This window comes from Pelophylax lessonae (assembly GCF_965119305.1).
Source record: "Pelophylax lessonae genome assembly, chromosome: 3".
Lineage (NCBI taxonomy): Eukaryota > Metazoa > Chordata > Amphibia > Anura > Ranidae > Pelophylax > Pelophylax lessonae.
Window position 1 is genome coordinate 60,120,410 of NC_138770.1, and position 24,979 is coordinate 60,145,388.

Here is a 24,979-nt window from a genome sequence, read left to right on the forward strand (position 1 = left end):
AGGTGTTCTCCAATGCGTCTTTATGCTTCAAGTTAGCAAAGGCATAAACATAGAGGCTTTTCCATAGGTAAATTTCCAGTGAAGTTACACAGCTTCCACAATCTGCAGTCTCCTCATAACAACTAAACAGAATGGGAGTTACAGCAGGAAAATGGAGGATGGGAGAAACCATCTAACCAGAAACAGCAGGGGTGCAAGGAAGATACCAATAACATAGCATAACATAACATGTAATAACAACTGCTAGACTCCCCGCCTGGTATCGTGAGATACCACTACACAATTATATTCCATAAACATACAATTAACATTGCATACAGTAGAATGCTATGTAGCCCTCTCCTCTAAGCTAACTATGTTAGAGGTCTAAGTGACTCCTACACATAACACTGAATCAGAATTTTTGGAAGCAGGCATAATTAGGACTGTCTCAGTGACTGGTCTCAGGAAGGTTTTTGGGCTCCCGTCCTTTACAATCCTGACTTCCACACTTCGGACCTTTCCATCATCACTAGCAATGGCCTTTGTAATAACTCCAACTGGCCACTGGATCCGATTGGTTTGCTTGTCTTTTAGAAGAACCAGGTCCCCTTCCTTTGAGTTAGGCTTCTGGGTTTGCCACTTTTTACGTCCTTGGAGAAGTGTGAGGTATTCCCTCCTCCATTTGTCCCAGAAACAATCTGCAAGGTATTGAGCGTATCTCCATTGACGTTTATATATGTCCTTTTCATCAAAGATGCTCTTTGGCGCTGGGATCTGTCCAATTTTCCGGCTCAATAATGCAGCTGGAGTTAAAACAGTTGGACATTCTGGGTCTGTGGATACAGCGGTCAACGGTCTTGAGTTGATTATTGCTGCGACCTCAGCAAGGAATGTAGTAAGTACTTCATGGGTAAGACGTGAAGAACTCGCATCAAGCAACATAGAATCCAGTATGCGCCTTGCCATCCCAATCATACGTTCCCGTGCTCCGCCCATGTGTGAAGCGTGTGGTGGGTTGAATTTCCACTGATTTGCAGTGGCGGAGAAGGTGGCTCTTGGAGGTGGCTCTGTCTGAGAAGCTCGCTCCCGCAGGGGTTTGTTAATGCTCTGGGACGCTCTCTCGCTGTAATTGAACTGGTTGGTCAGTTTTTTCTCCTTCTTGTTCCTGGATGATATTTCCTCACCTTCTGTTCATTCTTCACTAGCCTGAGCGTCAGACTTCCCATCTGTATCTTTGTCTCCAGGCTCTGTGGAGTCATTGGTCTGAGTCTCTTCAATGACTCCCAATTTCGCCATCTGTCGCCGCGCTTCATCAGAGTCTTCGCGTAACATGTTTCCATCCAGGGAGAAGCGTACGGCCAGCTGGTCCACAATGCTAATGGGTTTGTAGGCCCGTTCCTTAAAACTGTACCTCACAATGTTCTGGGGGGCATGAGGGTTGTTTGCAGTCAGGATACAAGTGAATTCCTCCTTAAGTTCAGCCTCGCTGAGTTCCAGCTGGTCCGGAGGCTTAACCAGAGTCTTGGCCTGCATCCATTCATCAGCTCCATCCCCCATATCTGTGGAGTCATCTTCATCCTCCAAATTTATTCTTGAGCAGATGTTGGAACTCAATGCTACAACTTCAGGCCGGATTTCCGGGTCAGTATCTGGATCCTCCAGGTGGAAATCGATATCTTCTTCTGAGTTTGTAGAAAACTGGTCCATTAAAAACTTGGGTCCTGAAAACCAAATGGTTTGTGTGAGGACAACTGCTGGCACTAAAATCTTCTGCATGAATGCTAGAAAGTGCTCTTGCTTCTCAGGTTTGTTACGGAGAGTTTTCTTAAGTGCAGCAAATCTGGTTAAAGCTTGTTCTCGATTGTTAGGGAGAGTAAGCCTTGGTACTTGGAAGGGTAATGGAGCTACCCAACTGTTGGAATTGTCCTTGAAGAACTCTTCATCCATAATCTTGATGAACTCCTTGTCTACGACTGAAGGGGCAATCTTGTTGTCATCACAAGTAGTCTGGTACACTGAATCACCAAAGTCCTTTTGAGAAGTGAGTTTGCAGTTAATACTTTGAAGTGCTTGATATGGAACTTCGTTTTTAAAATCAAGTCTTTCCTTCATATAATAGTGCGATGGACGTTTCATCAATTGACAGGTAACATTAGTTTTGTAGGAAGCTACAGCCAAGAGCTTGTGAGATTGGTCTAAACAGACTTCTCCTATTATCACCCATCCAAGATCAAGTTTCTGGGCCTGAGGAGCATCATCTGGACCGTTACATAACTCTCTTATTTTATGAACTCTAGGAATGTCTCTCCCTAGTAGAATCAAAATCTTAACATCCTTGTTAAGTGGTGGAATGTAGTTAGCAATGTGACTCAAATGAGGGTGATGACGTGCAACCTCTGGTGTGGGGATTTCTTCTCTGTTGTTCGGTAGCTGATCACATTCGATTAGCGTTGGAAGAGGAAACTCTGTGTCCTCATGTTCTGATGCAACTATGAAGCCATGGGCTCTTCTTCCAGAAGTATTGACCTTTCCTGCACATGTCTGCAAGGTATAGGACCAGGACTCTCCTTGAATGTTGAATAGGTCAAAGAATTCAGTACTGGCCAATGAGCGATTGCTCTGATCATCGAGTATGGCATACATTTTTATGGATTTTTGTGGACATCCTTCAGGAAAAACTCTTACAAGACATATCTTGCTACAAGACTTGCTATGAAGCCCTTCTCCACATACCTCTGTACACCTTGTGGTTACGGGGTCGGCATATTGCTCAGTTCTCTCCCCGCCATCATTTGATGTAGTCTTGGGGTTGCTGCCGGATGAAGGTTTCCTTTTGAACAGGTCTGAATGAAGAGCGTCCACATGTTTGGCACTGTTGCAGAGAGAACATCTGATGGCGATCTTACAGTCTCTAGCTAAATGATCCGAGGATGCACAACACTTAAAACAGATATTATGCTCTTTGAGAAATGACTTGCGTTCTTCAATAGGCTTGTCCTTAAATGCACGACATTTGGAGAGAGAGTGTGGTGCATTATGAATAGGACACTGTTGATCAAGATTGCTTGCTTTGATGTCTGTAGCTAAGACGTTGGATGCTATCGCGGTCTTCCTCACGGCAATAGGATGCCTTAAATCCTTGAATTTACTGTTGGTGGCAATACCCCTTGAAGTACTTAAAGTGGAGTTCCACCCTAATTTAATACTTACCTCCATCTTCTCGCTCCGGGTCACCTGAAAAAGAAATGGATAATCGCATATTGTTTTTTTTACTTACCTCGTAGCGAAGAAAAAATACTTACCTTACTTCCTTCTTCCTCCTTCCTCGGCCGCGGCCCATCGTCACTTCCTGGCTCTGCAATGATTCCTGGGAGCTGAACGTCATAGCTCCCAGGAATCATTGCGCCTGCACCGGCCCCGACGTCAGTTCCGGGTCGCGCGCATCATCCCCTTCTAAACAGCTTCTGGGCATGCCCAGAAGCTGTGGAGGGATGACGCGCGCGACCCGGAAGTGACGGCGGGGCCGGCGCAGGGCATCGTGGGACCGAAGAAGGCGGAAGAAGACGCCGAAGGGGATCTCGCTGGCTTCAAGCTGCCCACATCTGAGATGGCAGCGCTGGACAAGACGTTTTCAAGGTAAGTATGTGTCCTAACAGGTAAGTGCAACCCGGGACAGATCAGAGGCTAGCCATTGTGGAATGTACTAGCCCTGACTGTCCCGGGGGTATTTAAAAAAAAAAAAAAAAAAATCCAGGGTGGAACTCCACTTTAAAGGAATGGTGGTTGTATCTGGATAGAAGAAGCTTGAGTCATTCTTGGATCTTGCAACCTTCCGCACGAACTCTGAAAAATAAGAAAAGGGAGGGAAGGAAACACGATGCTCATACTTATACTTTGATCCTACACTAGTCCATTTTCCCTGAAGATGACTAGGCAACTTTGCTACAATAGGATTTACGCCCTGAGCAGTGTCTAAATAGCTAAGACCTGGTAAACTAGGATGTAACTTAGCAATTTCAAGTTCATGAAGGAGGTCACCTAACTCTCTAAGCTTATGATTGTCCTTAACAGAGATTTTAGGAAAGTCGTTTAGTCTCTGGAATAAGGCAGATTCAATGACTTCGGGGGTCCCATAGTCTTGTTCTAGACGTTCCCAGGCAGCATCAAGGCCTGCTTTAAAGTTATAAATGTAGACAGATTTAAGTCTCTTTACTTGTTCTGAAGATTGACGCCCCAACCACTTTATTAGTAAGTAAAGTTCTGCTTGAGGATCAATGTCCAAGTTCTTGGTTACCACCTTAAATGTAGATCTCCAACTCCTGTAGTTCTCATCAAATCTAGACAGTCCAGTTGTAATCAACTCTCGTCGCATCATATACTTGCTGAACTCTGCAATGTCAGTGCTTTCAGTTTTTATAGCCACAGGGTCTACTGATGGTGCGCCGTCTTGGACCATGGTTGGTATATGATGTTGGCTGGTAGGTAGAGAGAAAGGTGTTGCAGATGGGTTTAATCTAGGTAAGGGTCTGTCGTCTGAAGGTCTCTGAGCATTTGAAGTTAAAGAGAGCTGTATCAAAGGGGGTATAGAGTTCATTCTGTAGTCTTCTGCTGTGCCCTTGTAATCTCTATGCACATAGGGTTGTGGTGGCACATGAGCTGCGTAGGTTGATTCACTTGATTTTGTGATGTGCGGTAGTTGTGGAGGGTCTCTGTTAGTAGGTGTGTCTAGTTGACCAGCTTGCTTTGGCGACACATTGCCTTCTGATCCACTTGCTGGATGATTATGAGAAGAATCTTCAACTGTAGGTGGGACTGTATTGTCATGGTTCTGAGTTAAGACAAACTGTAGGGTCCTTTCAACAGGGTCTTGACAAGCAGCCAAGCTGGTACAAGCTGCTCCTTCTTCTTCCAATAGGGCTTGTTCCAAGACAGATAACTCTGCTAAAGCTACTTCCTTTTCTCTGTTCTTCTGAAGAATTTCTAGCTGAGCCTCTGTTTCTGCTTGTATTCTTGCTTCCTTGCATTTAGCTTCTGCCTTGAAGGCTGCTTCTTTTTCAGAGCAGGCGGCTTGAGCCTGGGCTACTGCAACCTTTTGGCGAGCTTTGAGTATTTGGTCGCTCAGTATTGACCTTATAGAGCAGGACCGCAATGACTTAGAAGAAGATTTATGATATGAGCGGGCAGACCTAGAAGATTTTCCTGAGTGTCTGGAAGAAGCAGAGTTACAAGATGTAGTTTCATGTAGCTGTGCCAATCTACCTTCTATCTGTGCCTTTGCTTCAAGATATGTGCTATGCCTCTGCTGGTCATTAGAAGTAAAGTCCTTTAATTCCAATGCAGCTTCCTCTATGTTGGAATGTAACAATAGGGAATAGTACTTCTCAGAAAGTCTTTTATAATTCTTAAATGCCTTCTTAACCCTTGAGAGAGCAGTGTTCAATTGCTCAGAATTGTTGCTAGTTTCATTAGTGGCTGTTATACAACTTAAAGTCTTTTCCCACAATGCAGTCAGGTTACTAGATGTTTCTTCCTTACTTGCTTCATAAACCTCCCTTGCCTTCGAGGATGGATGAGGGGCTCTGACAGGCATAAACATAGAGGCTTTTCCATAGGTAAATTTCCAATGAAGTTACACAGCTTCCACACTCTGCAGTCTCCTCATAACAACTAAACAAAATGGGAGTTACAGCAGGAAAATGGAGGATGGGAGAAACCATCTAGCCAGAAACAGCAGGGGTGCAAGGAAGATACCAATAACATAGCATAACATAACATGTAATAACAACTGCTAGACAGTTAAAGCTGCGTGGCAGCACAGTAACCGCCCAATATGGCGAAAGGGTGAAGGCAGCGGGGACATCCGGCCAATCAGGAGTGACCCAAGGGACCCTATTAATATCCCCTCCTTCGGGTGTGGCCGTGCGGGAGACACGTGTAGGAGAAGGAAGCATGTCGTTTGTGAGAGGAGCTCTCTGCCTTTCAGGGAGCAGGATCTGTTAGTGAGGTCTGCTCATTGTGCTCAGGATGCGATTCGTTCAGTCTAGAGAGTGTTCCACGCTGGTCCAATAGGGAGGCATGTTGGACAGTGGGAGGAAACCTGATGAATGGGCGCATAGGCTTTTGATACAGTCCTGGTGATTGGCGGAGGGCAGGTCGCCTCTGTGCATTCTGGGATACTGTATAAAAGCCAGGAGCACATGTGCTGAAGGGTCTTTGGCTGGGGAGCAGAGTCCCGGAGGGAGGGGGCAGCTGCCTCCTCCTCTGAAAAGGTGGCCTGTGGGTGCAGGAGGTCGTCAAGAGGAGCTTAATCCAGAGGTCCAGGGAAGCTGACTAGGAGGAGAGACACTGGAAACCCTGGGACTACAGTATCGTGACTAAAGGGACTCATGTCAAGGGGCCTGACCTGAGGGGGGGCCACCCTTGTGTTTGTAGAATAGTCAGTGGGCAGGTGTCAGCAGGCCAAGAGAAAGAGGATGCTGGGGAGAGTGTCCTGAAGATAATTGTCTATTCACTGAGTTGTCTTGGGAGAAGAGACTCAATTCAAATTCATCCATAGTGGCAGGGTGAATAAACAGCCTGGCTGTACCAGAAGATAGGAGTCCTCAACATTGTGCATAATTAAACAGAGTATCCCACTATTTCCTTATCCTATCCCCATTTTACACTAAAATACAAAAACAACCCAATACCCCTGGACTGATTATTGGAGCGAGCTGAAGAAGAAATTAAGAACTTTATCTGTCATGACTGTGTGCTGGTAATTCAGGGGGACCCGTACAGTGAATATCTGGCAGTCCTTACAGGGGGGGGGGGGGATGCTACATTCACCTGGTGCACTCTCGGTGTTCTGATGAAAAAAACAGCAGCTGTATTTGACCCGTGTTGTGATTTAATGTTATTAAAAATTACCTTTCCATTTCAAGCTGCAATGCTGTCATTTACTGTAACATTCAATACAATATGGCAACCTGGGGACAATCTGTACACCCTTGGTGTATGAAGCTCCCTGTGAAATATTACTTCCTGCTTGTGTGATTGTCTCACTGATTTTCCCAGAAGTCAGATTTCAGGCACCCCCTGCAATAGGAAATGTTGGTGTGACACTCCCCAAACGTTAAATACTTGTAAAGGGATGCAGACCCTGCGACTTTTCTTATTAGAACACTAAGAGTACACCCGTTGATTATAATGAAGGACATGGTGATCCAAACAGCTGTTTATTTAGTGCAACAAAAAGTAGGAATCTGCTACATTGTTAGTTAAAAACCCTGCAATGGATCACCCAAAGGTAAGTGTTTTTATTCTCAAGAAATGTGGAATTATATTTTAACCACTGGTATAAGAAACCATTTTTACTACATGAAATTGATTTACTCAGTGTGTATTGTTGTGATTAGCTTTGATTGGCCACAGCTAATCACATGGTACATATGGGCTGTGATTGGCCCTGTCTATACCATGTGATCACTGTAACCAATCACAACTAGCAATACAAATGTACACAATAAATGGCATGATTCAAAGCCATTCATTCATGTGATCTGCTGTGATTGGTCACAGCAATCACATGGTACCAGCAGCAGGCCGGCACAGTGATCTGTCATCGGCTATGTCCGGTGGGTATAGTCAGTGACAGCTCATGCAGCAGCATAGCCCCATGGCCCCAAGGTCCCGCCCAGCCGTCATTTGAAAACAGTGTTGCTAGCTGTGATTGATTACAGTAATCACATGGTACAGACAGAGCCAATCACACCCCATCTGTACAATGTGATTAGCTGTGGTTTAGGAGTGTGTCTATGGGAATGTTTGACCATTCTTCCATAAGCGCATTTGTGAGGTCAGGTACTGATGTGGACAAGAAGGCCTGTCTTGCAGTCTGTGCTCTAATTCCTTCCAAAAGTGTTCTATCGGTTTGAGGTCAGGACTTTGTGCAGGCCAGTGAATTCCCTCCACCCCAAACTCACTCCTCCATGTCTTTATGGAGCTTGCTTTGTGCACTGGTCCAAATCATTTTGTGAAGGGGGGATTATGGTGTGGGTTTGTTTTTCAGGGGTTGGACTTTGCCCCTTAGTTCCAGTAAAGGTGTCATCATACCAAGACATTTTGGACAATTTCATGCTGCTAACTGTTTGGGGATGACCCCTTCCTGTTCCAACATGACTGTGCACCAGTGGCCCTGCACCCACCTTGTGTCAGCAGTTGGCAACAAGAGAGCAGGACAGAACCCCTCCTCCAGATCCTGCGCCTCTCTGTGCAGCCACAGCACCCCTTCATTTACTGAATCCAGCCCTCTTCTGGTCCTCCTCCAGATCCTGCACCCTCAGCTTCTTCTCGGCAGCAGGGGGAGAAGCAATGTGATGTAAGGGGGGGGGGGGGTTGGCTCTTGATATCTGATGTAAGGGGGGAGGTTGCTCTGGACATCTAGTCTCACAGATACAGCTGGCCCTTTGAGGGCAACCATAATGCTGATGCGGCCTGCGATTAGACTGAATTTGACACCAGAGCCCTATATAGATCTTTATTCACAAGAAGAATCACCAGCAGTAGGATTGAGGCCCTGATCCCTCTATATAGATATTTATATCACTAGAGGGGTCACCAGCAGGGGGACGGAGGTCCTGATTCTTATATATCGATCTTTAGTTATCACTAGAAGGGTCCCCAGCAGGAGGCAGGAGGTCCTGATTCCCCTTTATAGATCTTTAGTTATCACTAGAGGGATCACCCACAGGAGGAAGGAGGTCCTGATTCCTCTATATAGATCTTTATATCACTAGAGGGATCACCTGCAGGAGGAAGGAGGTCCTGATTCCTTTATATAGATCTTTAGTTATCACTAGCAGGAGGAAAGAGGTCCCGATTTCTCTATATAGATCTTTATATCACTAAAGGGATCACCTGCAGAAGGAAGGAGGTCCTGATTTCTCTACATAGCTATTTAGTTATCATTAGAGGGATCACCAGCAGGAGGAAAGAGGTCCTGATTCCTCTTTATAGATCTTTATATCACTAGAGGGGTCACCAGCAGAAGGAAGGAGGTCCTGATTCCTCTATATAGCTATTTCATTATTAGTAGAGGGGTCACCAGCAGGAGAAAGGAGGTCCTGATTCTTCTATATAGATCTTTATATCACTAGAGGGGTCACCAGCAGGAAAAAGGAGGTCCTGATTTCTCTACAGTATATCAGGAGAGGTTGCAGGAACTTATTATGTATGAGGAAAAAAGGGGGACATGATTGAAACCTTTAAATATATGCAAGGGCGGACTGACAACCCATGGGGCCCCCATGCATTCATAGATCATGAGGCCCCCCCTGTGTCCCTGTCCCTCCTTCCCGACTCCTCTTCATCCTGTCTGTGTACATCAGAGCCAAGGAGGAGGATCCTCAGTGAGCTCTCTGTATGGTGTGCAGGATCAGTGGGGAGAGATGCCAATGTCGGCTGCTACAGAGGGACGATCGCTGCGTGAGGGAGCCCGGGAACCTTGCACGAAATGCAGGGAAGGTGTCCTGAGTGCCCACGCTAGCGTGCCCCTGTCAGGTCAGTTACCGGAGCTCAGTGCTGGAACTTGTTCCTGCAGTGGTCTCTGGGATCATACAAGATTCCTTGGGATGAAGGTATAAGGAGCCTCTCATTGGGCCCCCTACTGGCCCCAGGCCCTCAGGCAGTGCCCGAGTGCCCTAATGCTCAGTCCTCCCCTGAATATATGATGGGTGTGAAAAAGGATTAGGAGGGCAGGATTTTCATTATGCAGCCAAGATCAAGAACACGGGCACATAACCTCAAACTAGCAGGAAGAAAGTTCAAAGCTAAACTAGCAGTTGATTCATGGAACAGATTCAATGGATCACTCAGTCTTTTTTTGCTGTCTCTCTTCTATGTTTGTTATTCTCTTCAATAAGGTCATGGATACCAATAAAAATCTTTACAGAAGTATAATCCCTTCCCAGATCTATTTTTATTTTAATATGTGACTGGTGTTGGGCTTTAAGCAGAATTCTCAAAGTTTCTTACTACATATGGTTGTCATTATTTTGAAAATAAGGATGAGGAAGATCACACAGGACTTCGAACCCTCTAGGATTACTTGTCACTTTAATATGGTCTCAACAAATGAGTGAGGTTAACTGCATCTCCTCGTCAATGGCTGTAAAACCCTTGATTACATTTTTCTGGAGACATAAAACACAACTTTGAAGTATCTTTTGGAGTTCTCCCTTTTCATAATTTGTAGTTGTCTAACGAATGCTCTTTTTTCTTCTCCTCCGTAGAAAGACGTCGCTTTCATCATCAAGAGGACCTTGCTGTCCTCCACTGCCTGACATCACCTGTATGTCTTGCACATCTCTTTCCAGTCCAATTAATTACATTTCTGAAGAATAAAAAAAAAAAAAAAACAATTACTCATTCCTCAGTGAAGACCTTAAGAAGGCTATAACCTGAGTGAACATTCCCTGGATCAATATTTTAATCAGAACTTCTTGGGTTTGGCTCACATTTCTCACGTAAAGATTGCTAATAAGCCGTAATGTGTAAATCATTGAAGGGGTTGTTTTTTTTTTACAAAGCTGTCTAGACGTTTGTTAACAAGGTTCCTCAGACAATTGAATTAAGGACTCAACACAAAACAAAAGAAAACTGAAATAAAAGGTCAGATTGGAGGATGGCTTGTTGGTTTTTAGACACAGTGAAAATGTGTATGCAAGAAACATTATTGCATTTAAAATGGTTGTAAAGGTTTTTACCTTCTGCATTCTAACGCACATGCAGAACCTGAATGCAGGAATTTTGGTGCAAACACAGGACAAAGTTCTATGAAAACTTTGTCTTCAGTTCCCTTCACACATACGGTATCTCAAAAAAGTGAGTACATGCCTCACATTTTTGTAAATATTTTCTTATATCTTTTAGCCCCCGTTCACACTGGGGCGACCTGTCAGGCGACCTGGTCGCCTGACAGGTCGCCGTAGGTCGCCTCCCATACAGAAGCTATGGACCCGTTCTAATAGGAGCAGGGCAGCCATCAGAAATTTTGGGGCCCCTTACACAGCTTTAGGTCTGGGCCCCCCGGGGCTGACCACAAACATTCCTCAAGGCCCACCTACTGGCTCTCCCACCAAATCCACCCACTGGCCATCCCACCATGTCCTTCAGTGCACCCACTTTTATTTTAATACTTTTACAACCTAATATATCCTCCATCCCATGTCCTCCTCCTTCCCCATTCCATGTGCTTCTCTTCCTCTTCCAGTCCCATCTCCCCCATCCCATGTCCTCCTCCTCCATCCCATGTCTTCCTGCTCCTACAGTCCCATCTTCCACATCCTCCTCCTTCTGCAGTCCCATCTTCACCATCCCATGTCTTCTTTCCCCAGTCCCATCTCCTCCATCCCACATCCTCCTCCTCTTCCATCCCATGTCCTTCTCCATCCCATGTCCTCCTCTTCCATCCCATGTCCTTCTCCATCCCATGTCCTCTTCCATCCCATGTCCTCCTCTTCCATCCCATGTCCTCCTCTTCCATCCCATGTCCTTCTCCATCCCATGTCCTCTTCCATCCCATGTCCTCCTCTTCCATCCCATGTCCTCCTCTTCCATCCCATGTCCTCCTCTTCCATCCCATGTCCTTCTCCATCCCATGTCCTTCTCCATCCCATGTCCTCTTCCATCTTATGTCCTCTTCCATCCCATGTCCTCTTCCATCCCATGTCCTCCTCTTCCATCCCATGTCCTCCTCTTCCATCCCATGTCCTCCTCCATCCCATGTCGTCCTTCTCCAGTCTCATCTCCCTTCTATGATAGTCCTCTCGCATTGTCCTCCCACTGTAGTCGTTCGTTCTATCCCTTCTGCGCTCTGAGTACAGCCCAGATCCAGTCCAGTGTAATCCCTCCAGTATGTAGAGAAGAGTGTGGAGGGTATGAAAGTGGCAGAATGGGGAAGAGTTTATTTTAATGGCAGTCTGTGGGGTGACTAGGGAGTGATGTTGGGCAGATAAGGGTCCAAGTGTCTTTCAGCTGGATGTATGAAGTGATATGTGGGTGATGCAAGCTGGGGGGAGTAGGGGGCTGAGATGTGGCGTGTAGAATAAAAAAATAAACTATTGTGCTCACTCACTAATAATATACAACAATACATAATACAAAATTGGTACCCAAAGAAAAAATCCTCCTTTTATAAGCTGTAAATATATATCTATATAATCCACCTCCAGCACTCTGTTCATGTCCAGATGATATGAAATTAATTTATGACAATTAATTTAACCCTGTGTTATCCAAGTTCTGAGTCTGTACAATCAGAAGTGTAAACTAACCACATAAACAAAGGGTTAAATGAACGATCACACATTATCTGGACTGAGTGGTTGGGGGATGTCTTTATGTAGATAGGGCTGTGTGCCAGCTTGGGAGAGATCTGTCACACTCCCTGTCTCTTCTTGATTCGCCTCCTCTCCTTATCCCTGCAATACCTACAAGACAAATCCTAGCAGAAACTTTGGCAGCTTTTCATCCAAGGAGCCTTTGCTCAGAAAAATTTCAGGTCAGTGGTCACCTTCTCCCTGTAGTTTGAGCAGCCATCCCAGCCAGCAGTAGCTACAGTGAACACCGCCCTTCTTCAGCATACCGCACTGTTGATTGGAGGAGGGGGATGGGGAGGGGTTTGAGTCAAAGATCAGTGCGGGAGACAAGGGAGTGGAGAAGAGAAAGGAGCTGTGGAGATTCTAAATACATACACCGCCGGTGCAGACAGTGTATGTATTTAGAAGCAATAACACTGCTGCTGTCCCCACAGTGGCAAGTATATCCCCCCCTCCCCCTCCACTTACCCTGGACCCTCAGTCCGCCCCTGGTCAGAATGGAGGAAGAGCCCAGACTCCGTCGGCTAGTTGTGCTGTTGTGATAAGCAGCCGGGACCTGTCACAGAGGGGTTCATATCGGCCCCGGTCCTCAGAGAATATGCGGGGAATGTGCCCAGAGAAGCGATCCCTGCCCGGGCCCCTAGAGACAGCAATAGCACATATCAGCTCGACCACCGCCCCCCCCCCGCTCGTGTGTACGGGGGGATGTCGGCTTGCGGCGGTGAAGATCGGGAGCCATTGTTTTTAAAGTGTGTAAGGGGGAAGCGGTCCCCGGGCCCCTGTAGAGGCTCGGGCCCCTTACACCAGTACTGCCTGTACCCCCCTGATGGCGGCCCTGAATAGGAGCGACACAAGTCGCTCCGACTTAGAAAAAGGGTCCGGAGCTTCTTTGGGGCGACCCGGAGTGACCTGCATAGACTTCAATGTTATGAAGTCTGTGCCGGCCGCTCCGAGGTTGCGGTGCGAGCAGCGCACCGCGACCTCTGTGGTCGCCTGGGGAAGTCGGATCGCCCCAGTGTGAACGGGGCCTAAATGTGACAACACTGAAGAAATGACACTTTGCTACAATGTAAAGTAGTGAGTGTACAGCTTGTATAACAGTGTAAATTTGCTGTCCTCTCAAAATAACTCAACACACAGCCATTAATGTCTAAACCACTGGCAACAAAATTGAGTACACCCCTAAGTGAAAATGTCCAAATTGGGCCAAAGTGTCAATATTTTGTGTGGCCACCATTATTTTCCAGCACTGCCTTAACCAGGCTAGCGGTAAACCCGAGCGTGACTCGGGGTAGGAATTTCCTGCTATTATCGGTATCCCCGAGTCACGCTCAGGGTGGATGTGCAGACAGTGCAGCGGAGTGTCTTACCTTATCCTGGCGATCCAGCGATGAGCTCTCATTGCTGTGACCGGCAGCCAAGATCTCCGCCGCTCGTCTGTCGGTAGGATGACTTCCTAGTTCCGTTCCCTGCAGCAGCAATGCTGCATGGGAGCGGAACTAGGGAGGGAAATTTAAAAAAAAAACGTTGCACAAAACACAAACACATTTTATATTATATATATATATGCATATATATATGCATATATATATATATGCATATATGTATATATATATATATATATATATGTATATATATATATATATATATATATATATATATATATATATATATGTGTGTGTGTATATATATATATATATATATATATATATATATATATATATACCTATATACACACATATATATATATATATATATATATATATAAATATATACACACATATATATATATATATATAATATATAACGCATGAATTATAATCTAATCAATAATATAATTTTATAATATATATTATATATTCTATAATAAAATTATATTATTGATTCGATTATAATTCCTGCGCTTGTGTTTCAAATTTATCACATCTGGGATGTCTACTAGAGTCTTGTTTTGGTCAGGTTTAAGTCAGTAATTACTAAGAATTGTAGGCCTATAATACATAACGCCAAATTTCCATGAAAAAAATTGTACCGCTTTTGGTACAGAATTCCTGACAGAATCATACCGCCAGGGAGGTTAACCCTCTTGGGCATGGAGTTCACCAGAGCTTCACAGGTTGCCACTGAAGTCCTCTTCCACCCCTCCATGACGACATCACGGAGCTGGTGGATGTTAGAGACCTTGCACTCCTCCACCTTCCATTTGAGGGTGCCCCACAGATGCTCAATAGGGTTTAGGTCTGCTGCCATGTTTGGCTAGTACATCACCTTTACTCTAAGCTTCTATAGCAAGGCAGTGGTCGTCTTGGAGGTGTGTTTGGGGTGGTTATCATGTTGTAATACTGCCCTGAGGCCCAGTCTCTGAAGGGAGGGGATCATGCTCTGCTTCAGTATGTCACAGTACATGTTGGCATTCATGGTTCCCTCACTGAACTGTAGCTCCCCAGTGCCTTCAGTACTCATGCAGTCCCAGACCATGACACTCCCACCACCATGCTTGACTGTAGGCAAGACACACTTGTCTTTGTACTCCTCACCTGGTTGTCACCACACATGCTTGACACTATCGGAACAAAATAAGTTTATCTTGGCCTCATCAGACCACAGGTCATGGTTCCAGTAATCCATGTCCTTAGTCTGCTTGTCTTACGCAAACTGTTTGCGGGCTTTCTTGTGCATTATCTTTAGAAGAGGCTTCCTTCTTGGATGACAGCCATACAGACAAATTTGATGCAATGTGTGGCATGTGGTCTGAGCATTGACAGGCTGACCCCCCACCCCTTTTAATCTCTGCAGCAATTCTGCCAGCACTCATAAGTCTATTTCCCAAAGAAAACCTCTGGATATGACGCTGAGCACATGCACTCAACTGTGAGTCTGTTCTGAGTGGAACCTGTCCTGTTAAACCGCTGTATGGTCTTGGCCACCATGCTGCAGCTCAGTTTCAGGGTCTTTGCAATCTTCTTATAGTCTAGGCCATCTTTATGTAGAGCAACAATTCTTTTTTTCAGATCCTCAGAGAGTTCTTTGCCATGAGGTGCCATGTTGAACTTCCTGACCACTATGAGAGAGTGAGAGCGATAACACCAAATTTAACACACCTGCTCTCCATTCACGCCTGAGACCTTGTAAAACGAATGAGTCACATGACATGAAATTTGCACTTAGGGGTGTACTCACTTTTGTTGCCAGCGGTTAAGACATTAATGGCTGTGTGTTGAGTTATTTTGAAGGGACAGGAAATTTACACTGTTATACAAGATGTACACTCACTACTTTACGTTGTAAAGTATAATTTGTAAAGTGTAATTTTTCTTCAGTGTTGTCACGTGAAAAGATAGAATAAAATATTTACAAAAATGTGAGGGGTAAACTCCCTTTTGTGAGATACTGTAGATCTTGATATCACTGGAGGGATCACCAGCAGGAGGAAGGAGGTCCTGAATCCTCTATGCAGATCTTTTTATCACTAGAGGGGTCACCAGTAGGAGGAAGGAGGTCCTGATTCCTCTATATAGATCTTCAACACAGGCAATTTCATCAATTACAAGTTTTTTCTGTATACTTTTGTTTCATGACCCTATCATATTTTTAATTATGTACCAGGATGTACCAGGATAACATTTTTTTATATTGTACCATTGTCCTAGACCATTTATATTTATATGTCTATCATCCATGTTTATCCCAATTTCATGGGTTACATGCTTTTACCAAGCAGTTCGGTTTTACCAATATTGGACTATAGACTCTTCAATAAACAGACGATTTTACTTTTTATTATTTATCTGGTCCTTCTCATTATATATTTATAATTCTACTCTGTGGCTGGTCACACCACACATGAAGTCCAGTGGCGGCTGGTCAATAGGGGGCGCAGGGGCGCCGCCCCCCCCCCCCCAAGGCTAGTAGTAAAATTCAGCATATAAAAAAAGTGTACCTTTAAGATGCCAGCGGGGCGCCGGACACATTGCTTGCTATGGGAGGGGTGGGGACTTTGGCATCATGTGCCTCTTCTCTTTTGCGGTGATTGGCAGCCTTTTAGATTGTCCTCGGGGCGCAGAGAGATGCGCCCCGAACACTCCCACTCACGATTGTGTCCTGTGATTGGTCCAGCCTGGACCAATAAGGACGTCCGATCACTATGGAAACCCTCGAGCGCTAGCTATTGGCGAACTAAGATGTTAGTCACAACCTCTCCGCCTATCGAATAGGTTTGCTATCTGCTTCTTTCTCTCTAATCTCTTCCTGACAGGAAGCGCCGCCTACACCAACCTACGCATTGGTCAGATTCAAGGTGGTACATTCTGGTTTCCTGGCTGTGGCATCACCAGGCGGAGGGATCCATTAAGCACAGAAGGGGGTTTCGGGCCTATTTGGGACTCGGGAGGCTCTGTGGGGTTCGCGGATTCGGTGCATTTCTATATTTTTTTTGTCTGGTTATGCCGAACAAGCCGCAAGCATAAGGACCGTAGGCACTGTGAGGAACACGAGAGGAAGGAAACCATCTGAGCGCAGAGACATGGACAGTCAGGTACTGAACAAGAGAATCAGTCACTGAGAGGGGAAAGCAGAGCAGCTTGTCTGATAGGTGCCAGTGACTACATTATATAGAACAAGAATGAGGGCCAGGTACACACAGCCGGGATCATTGTCATGACAGAGCAGAGCAGGGAAGATTAACAATGTGAATGTGTGGGCCACTTAAATAGAGGAAGAATGGCCCCATACTGGAGGAGAGGGGCCTCAGCAGAAGGACACCATTCATTGGGGCTCCAGGCTTTTGTCATTTGCCACTTTCACACCTGCCAGCCATCTACTTTGAAAGGGGGCACGATGGTCACTGCATTAATGGGGGCACGGCACGCTGGTCACTGCATTGAAGGGGCCACGGCACTCTGGTCACTGCATTGATGGGGGCACGGCACGCTGGTCTGCATTGATGGGGTAGGGCACCCTGGTCACTGCATTGATGGGGGCACGGCACGCTGGTCACTGCCTTGATGGCGGCACGGCACGCTGGTCACTGCATTGATGGGGGCACGGCATGCTGGTCACTGCATTGAAGGAGGAACGGCAAGCTGGTCACTGCATTGATGGGGGCACGGCACGCTGGTCACTGCATTGATGGGGGCACTTCGCGCTGGTCACTGCATTGAAGGGGGCACGGCACGATGGTCACTGCATTGATGGGGGCATGGCACGCTGGTCACTGCATTGAAGGGGACGCGGCAAGCTGGTCACTGCATTGATGGGGGCACGGCACGCTGCTCACTGCATTGATGGGAGCACGGCACGCTGGTCACTGCATTGATGGGGGCACGGCATGCTGGTCACTGCATTGATGGCGGCACGGCACGCTGGTCACTGCATTGATGGCCGCACAGCACGCTGGTCACTGCATTGATGGGGGGCACGCTGGTCACTGCATTGATGGGGGCACGGCACGCTGGTCACTGCATTGATGATGGCACGCTGGTCACTGCATTGATGGGGCATGGCACGCTGGTCACTGCATTGAAGGGGGCACGGCAAGCTGGTCACTGCATTGATGGGGGCACGGCACGCTGGTCACTGCATTGATGGGGGGCACGCTGGTCACTGCATTGATGGAGGCACAGCACGCTGGTCACTGCATTGAAGGGGGCATGGCACGATGGTCACTGCCTTGATGGGGGCACAGCACGATGGTCACTGCATTGAAGGGGGCACGGCAAGCTGGTCACTGCATTGATGGGGGCACGGCACGTTGGTCACTGCATTGATGGGGGCAAGGTACGCTGGTCACTGCATTGATGGCGGCACGGCACGCTGGTCACTGCATTGATGGCGGCACGGAACGCTGGTCACTGCATTGATGGGGGCATGGCACGCTGGTCACTGCATTGATGGGGGCACGGCACGCTGGTCACTGCATTGATGGGGGGCACGCTGGTCACTGCATTGATGGAGGCACAGCACGCTGGTCACTGCATTGAAGGGGGCATGGCACGATGGTCACTGCCTTGATGGGGGCACAGCACGATGGTCACTGCATTGAAGGGGGCACGGCAAGCTGGTCACTGCATTGATGGGGGCACGGCACGCTGGTCACTGCATTGATGGGGGCACGGCACGCTGGTCACTGCATTGATGGGGGCACGCTGGTCACTGCATTGATTGGGGCACGGCACGCTGGTCACTGCATTGATGGGGCACGGCACGCTGGTCACTGCATTGAAGGGGGCACGGCAAGCTGGTCACTGCATTGATGGGGGCACGGCACGCTGGTCACTGCATTGAAGGGGGCACGGCACGCTGGTCACTGCATTGATGGGGACACGGCAAGCTGGTCACTGCATTGATGGGGGCACGGCATGCTGGTCATTGCATTGATGGGGGGCACGCTGGTCACTGCATTGATGGGGGCACGGCATGCTGGTCATTGCATTGATGGGGGCACGCTGGTCACTGCATTGATGGGGGAACGGCATGCTGGTCACTGCATTGATGGGGGCACGGCACGCTGGTCACTGCATTGATGGGGGGCACACTGGTCACTGCATTGATGGGGGCACGGCACGCTGGTCACTGCATTGATGGGGGCATGGCACGATGGTCACTGCATTGAAGGGGGCACGGAAAGCTGGTCACTGCATTGATGGGGGCACAACACGCTGGTCACTGCACTGATGGGGGCACGGCACGCTGGTCACTGCATTGATGGGGGCACAGCACGCTGGTCGCTGCTTTGATGGGGGCACGGCACGCTGGTCACTGCATTGATGGGGGCACGGCACGCTGGTCACTGCATTGATGGGGCACGGCACGCTGGTCACTGCATTGAAGGGGGCACGGCACGCTGGTCACTGCATTGAAGGGGGCACGGCACGCTGGTCACTGCATTGATGGGGACACGGCAAGCTGGTCACTGCATTGATGGGGGCACGGCATGCTGGTCATTGCATTGATGGGGGGCACGCTGGTCACTGCATTGATGGGGGCACGGCATGCTGGTCATTGCATTGATGGGGGCACGCTGGTCACTGCATTGATGAGGGAACGGCATGCTGGTCACTGCATTGATGGGGGGCATGCTGGTCACTGCATTGAATGGGGGCACCGCACGCTGGTCACTGCATTGATGGGGGCACGGCACGCTGGTCACTGCATTGATGGGGGGCACACTGGTCACTGCATTGATGGGGGCACGGCACGCTGATCACTGCATTGATGGGGGCATGGCACGATGGTCACTGCATTGAAGGGGGCACGGCAAGCTGGTCACTGCATTGATGGGGGCACAACACGCTGGTCACTGCATTGATGGGGGCACGGCACGCTGGTCACTGCATTGATGGGGGCACAGCACGCTGGTCGCTGCTTTGATGGGGGCACGGCACGCTGGTCACTGCATTGATGGGAGCACGGCATGCTGGTCACTGCATTGATGGCGGCACGGCACGCTGATCACTGCATTGATGGGGGCATGGCACGCTGGTCACTGCATTGAAGGGGGCACGGCAAGCTGGTCACTGCATTGATGGGGGCATGGCACGCTGGTCACTGCATTGATGGGGGCACGGCACGCTGGTCACTGCATTGATGGGGGCACGCTGGTCACTGCATTGATGGGGGCACGGCACGCTGGTCACTGCATTGATAGGGGGCATGCTGGTCACTGCATTGAATGGGGGCATGCTGTGGTAACTCTGCAATGAATGGGGGCACGCTGTAGTAACTCTGCATTGAATGGGGGCACGCTGTAGTAACTCTGCATTGAATGGGGGCACACTATACTTTGATTACTGAAGGCCCTTTCACACTTTTGTGACCTCAAAGTCATGCAATTTTTTGTCGCGTTTTTTGCCGCAAAGCAATGCCTATTAGATTTTTTCTGTTTGCGCCCCCCCCCCCCCCCTCCCAAACATTTTGAGCACCAGCCGCCACTGAGTCCCACACTGTATGTCTTTTCTTTTGCTTTATCGCATATAGGGATGGAGACTCTGTTGGTCATAAAGTCCCAAATTACTCCCCCCCCCCTCGTATTTGGACTATATAGATCTTCAGTTATCACTAGAGGGATCACCAACAGGAAGAAGGATGTCCTGGTTCCTCCATATAGATCTTTCTATCATTATAGGGGTCACCAGCAGGAGGAAGGAGGTCTTGATTCCTCTATATATAGATCCTTATATTACTAGAAAGGTCACCAGCAGGAGGAATGAGGTCCTGATTCCTCTAAATAAATCTTTATATCAATAGAGGGGTCACCAGCAGGAGGAAGGAGATCCTGATTCCTCTATTTAGATCTTTATAATACTAGATTACAAAATCTCTGAGGAATAATTCCAACACCTTGTTGAATCTATGCCACAAAGAATGAAGGCAGTTCTAAAGGCAAAAGGGGGTCTAACCCGGTACTATCAAGGTGTACCTAATAAAGTGGCCGATGAGTGTAAATACACACACACATGTTTGAATTTGGGATGCACACCATAATGCACATGTGTCAAACACAAGGCCTGTGGGCCGAATGTGGCCCCCCCCCCCAGGCTATTTCATGTGGCCCTCACACTTCTCCTGCAGCATCAGCACCCCCCTTGTCTCAGTAGTCGGCAGCAGAGGGGACAGAAATCCTTTGCCAGATCCTGCAGTCCTCTATGAAGCTGCAGAAAGGCTCGTTTTTGTCCACTCCCCTTTCTCAGCAGTCCGCAGCAGAGAGGAGGGCAGAACCCCTCCTACAGATCCTGCACCTCTCTGTGCAGCCGCAACACCGCCTTGTCTCTGCCTCCCCTGGTCTCAGTATTCAGCAGACTCTGAAAGCTGACTCCAGCCCTCCTCTGGTCCTCCTCCAGACCCTGTACTTTCTTCCTCCCAGATCCACCCGCATCTTCTTCCTGGCAGCAGCACAAGGTAAGGGGGTGCATTGTGATGTAAGGAAGGGTGAGTGACTCTTGACTTATAATGGTCATATAAGGATGTAAGGGGGAGTGGGGTGCTCTGGACATCTAATTTTACAGATATAACCGGCCCTTTGAGGGCAACCATAATGCTGATGTGGCCTGCAATGAAATTGAGTTTGACACCCCTGCCCTAATGCAATAGTTTGCACACATCAATGCTGCCTGTCAATCACCTCTGAAGCACGATCCAAACACGGATTGTGCTTGAGAAGAAAGGTAGATTTAAACAATACAAACAAATGGCCTGAGCTGAGCTCGGAATTTTCTTTGGTTTTGTTTGAAAGATTGATTTGGACAGTCATCTAAATCTACCCTAAAAGCAAGACTATCTCTTTAACCAATCAGAGCTTGGTGAACATTAGGACAGCCAAGTACTGCTTGTTAGTATCACTATTTTCAAAATATCAGCAGCGCTATTAGAATTACTTGAAGTGTGATAAATCAGAGCTGATACCGCACAGCAGGGGTCTCCAATCACCAGCTCCACATTAAGTGTCAATTTACAAGCATTAGTCAATCAGCATGCCTGATTCCTGCATCGAAATTCCTGCATCTTTATACCTCAGATCACCCCAATTCCTCCACCTTTATACCTCCCATCACTCCAATTCTTCCACCTTTATACCTCCCATCACCCCAATTCCTGCACCTTCATACCTCGGATCACCCCAATGCCTGCACCTTCATACCTCAGATCACCCCAATTTCCACAACTTTATACCTCAGATCACCCCAATTCCTGCACCTTTATACCTCAGATCACCCCAATTCCTGCATCTTTATACCTCAGATCACCCCAATTCCTGCATCTTTATACCTCAGATCACCGCAATTACTCCACCTTTATACCTCCCATCACTCCAATTCCTGCACCTTCATACCTCAGATCACCCCAATGCCTGCACCTTCATACCTCAGATCACCCCAATTCCTCCACCTTTATACCTCAGATCACCCCAATTCCTGCATCTTCATACCTCAGATCACCCCAATGCCTGCACCTTCATAACTCAGATCACCCCAATTCCTCCACCTTTATACCTCAGATCACCCCAATTCCTGCATCTTCATACCTCAGATCACCCCAATGCCTGCACCTTCATAACTCAGATCACCCCAATTCCTCTACCTTTACACCTCAGATCACCCCAATTCCTCTACCTTTACACATCAGATCTCCCCAATTCCTGTGCCTTTACTCCTCAGATCACCCCAATTCCTGCACCTTCATAACTCAGATCACCCCAATTCCTCTACCTTTACACCTCAGATCTCCCCAATTCCTGCGCCTTTACTCCTCAGGTCATTCCAATTCCTCCACCTTCACACTTCAGATTTTCCTAGTTCCTCCACCTTTACACCTCAGATCATCATGATTCCTGCACCTTCATACCTCAGATTACCCCAATTTCTGCACCTGCACTCCTCAGATCACCCCAATTCCTGAACCTTCAAACCCCAGATCACCCCAATTCCTGTACCTTTACACTTCAGATCACCCCAATTCCTGCACCTTCACTCCTCAGGTCATCCCAATTCCGCACCTTAAAACCTCAGATCATCCCCAATTCCTGCAACTTCATACCTCAGATTACCCCAAGACCTGCACCTTCATATCTCAGAATACCCCAATTACTGCACCTTTCTACCTCAGATTACCCCAATTCCTGCACCGTCATACCTCAGATTACCCCAATTCCTGCACCTTCATACCTCAGATTACCCCAATTCCTGCACCGTCATACCTCAGATTACCCCAATTCCTGCACCGTCATACCTCAGATTACCCCAATTTCTGCACCTTCACACCTCAGATCACCCCAGTTCCTGCACCTTCAGACCTCTGAGCACCCCAATATTCACACCTTTAATTATTAGATTATCCCAATGTCTTTATCGTCACACCTCAGATCACTTCAATTCCTGCACCTTCAAATCTTGGATTAGCTCCAGCTCCTTCCTACACCCTCAAGACTTAAAGAATATGTCAACCCAGAATTTCATATTCCTGATATGTTCCTTCTGTACCATGTACTGGTATAAAAATGTATTCTGTTCTCTTTGCATTACTTCCTTGTTTGTGAAATCCCTAGTGTTCCAGGTCGGTCCCTCTGCTTGCCTATTAAAAAAGAACCACATTAGGCATTGTAGAACAGGGCGTTCAGTTTACTGGCTGCGCTGAGAACTCAGCCTGTTCTTCTCCAATGATCAGACTGGTGCTGACATGCCCCCCCCCCCTGCACAGTTGTCTGGGAAGACATCATATAATGGCACCCCAGAAGAGCCACTCTCACGGCCCGTGGGGGTGTGCAGCGCAGTGATCGTGGCAGCGCCATGTCCTATAAACACCGATCTTGGTAAAGAGCCAATGACGGGGCTCTTTACCCATGTGATCGGCTGTGTCTAATCACAGCCGGTCACATGTAAATGCAGAAGTGCTGTTTATCGGCACTCCTCGCCTCACACTTTCAGTGTGATCAGAGGCTCTTCCTCAAAGGGGTTACCAGGACAGGTAATGAGAGCACTGATCATCAGTGCCCTGATTACAGTAAAGTCCCAGCAGTGCCCATCAGTGACGCCAATCCGGGCCATCAGCGATGCCATGCAGTGCCCGTCAGTGTTTGCCCATCAGTGTTACCCATTAGCGATGCCCATCAGTGCTGCCCACTAGTGCCACCTATCAGTGCCCACCAGTGCCACCTATCAGTGCCCATCAGTGCTGCCTATCAGTGCTCATCAGTACTGCCTATCAGTGCAGCATATTAGTGCCTCTTCATCAGTGCCACCTAATCAGTGCCCATAAGTGCCACCTCATCAGTGCTGCCTCATCAGTGCACATCTGGGAAGGAGAAAAATTACTTATTTACAAAATTTACTGAAAGAAACTAAGGGAAAAAAAAAATTTTCCAAAATTTTTGATTTTTTTTTTTATGTAAAAAATTAAAAACCTAGCAGTGACTAAATACAACCAAAAGAAAGCTCTGTTTATGTGGGGAAAAAAAAAAGATAAAGATTTAATTTGGGTACAGCATTGCATGACCGCGCAATTGTCATTCACAGTGTGAGAGGGCTGAAAGCGGAAAATTGGCCTGGGCAGGAAGGGGGTAAAGTGCCCCGTAGGCATGTAGTTAAGCTGAATTGGTTGTTTTACAAGGTGAGGATTTACATATAATATAAACCAGCCAGTTTCCTGCACCATCAGAAAGAAGGGGTTTTTACATCATACCTGCTGCAGATGATGGTTCTAGCAGGAGAAGGGGGGGGGGGACACCCGCCGCCTTGTAGGGGGCCCTAGCACACAGGAGGGCCCACACAGAGAGGGGGATTAGTGATGGACAACAATTACAGAAATCTTCCTCCAGCACCTGAATCTGATCTGTCCCTCTCCCTGCTATCAGCTTTTATCTGTTGAGAAAGAGACAGTCATCCCTCACTAATCCCCCTCCCTGTGTTGGCCCCCCCCCCCTCCCAGCACTTATCTCTGCTCAGGAGTTTATTTGTAAACTGTAACTTTGTTTCTCTCTCTGTCTCTCTGATCACTGAGCTCCAACTGCCCAGCCTGTATATTTTTCTCATCTCATCTTCCTTTTTATTTAACATAGTTTTTTTTTTATATTGAGCAGGAATTATGCGAGTTATGTTATATTTGTGTCTGATAATAGTGATTTTGTTGTAATTTTAGCTAAATATATC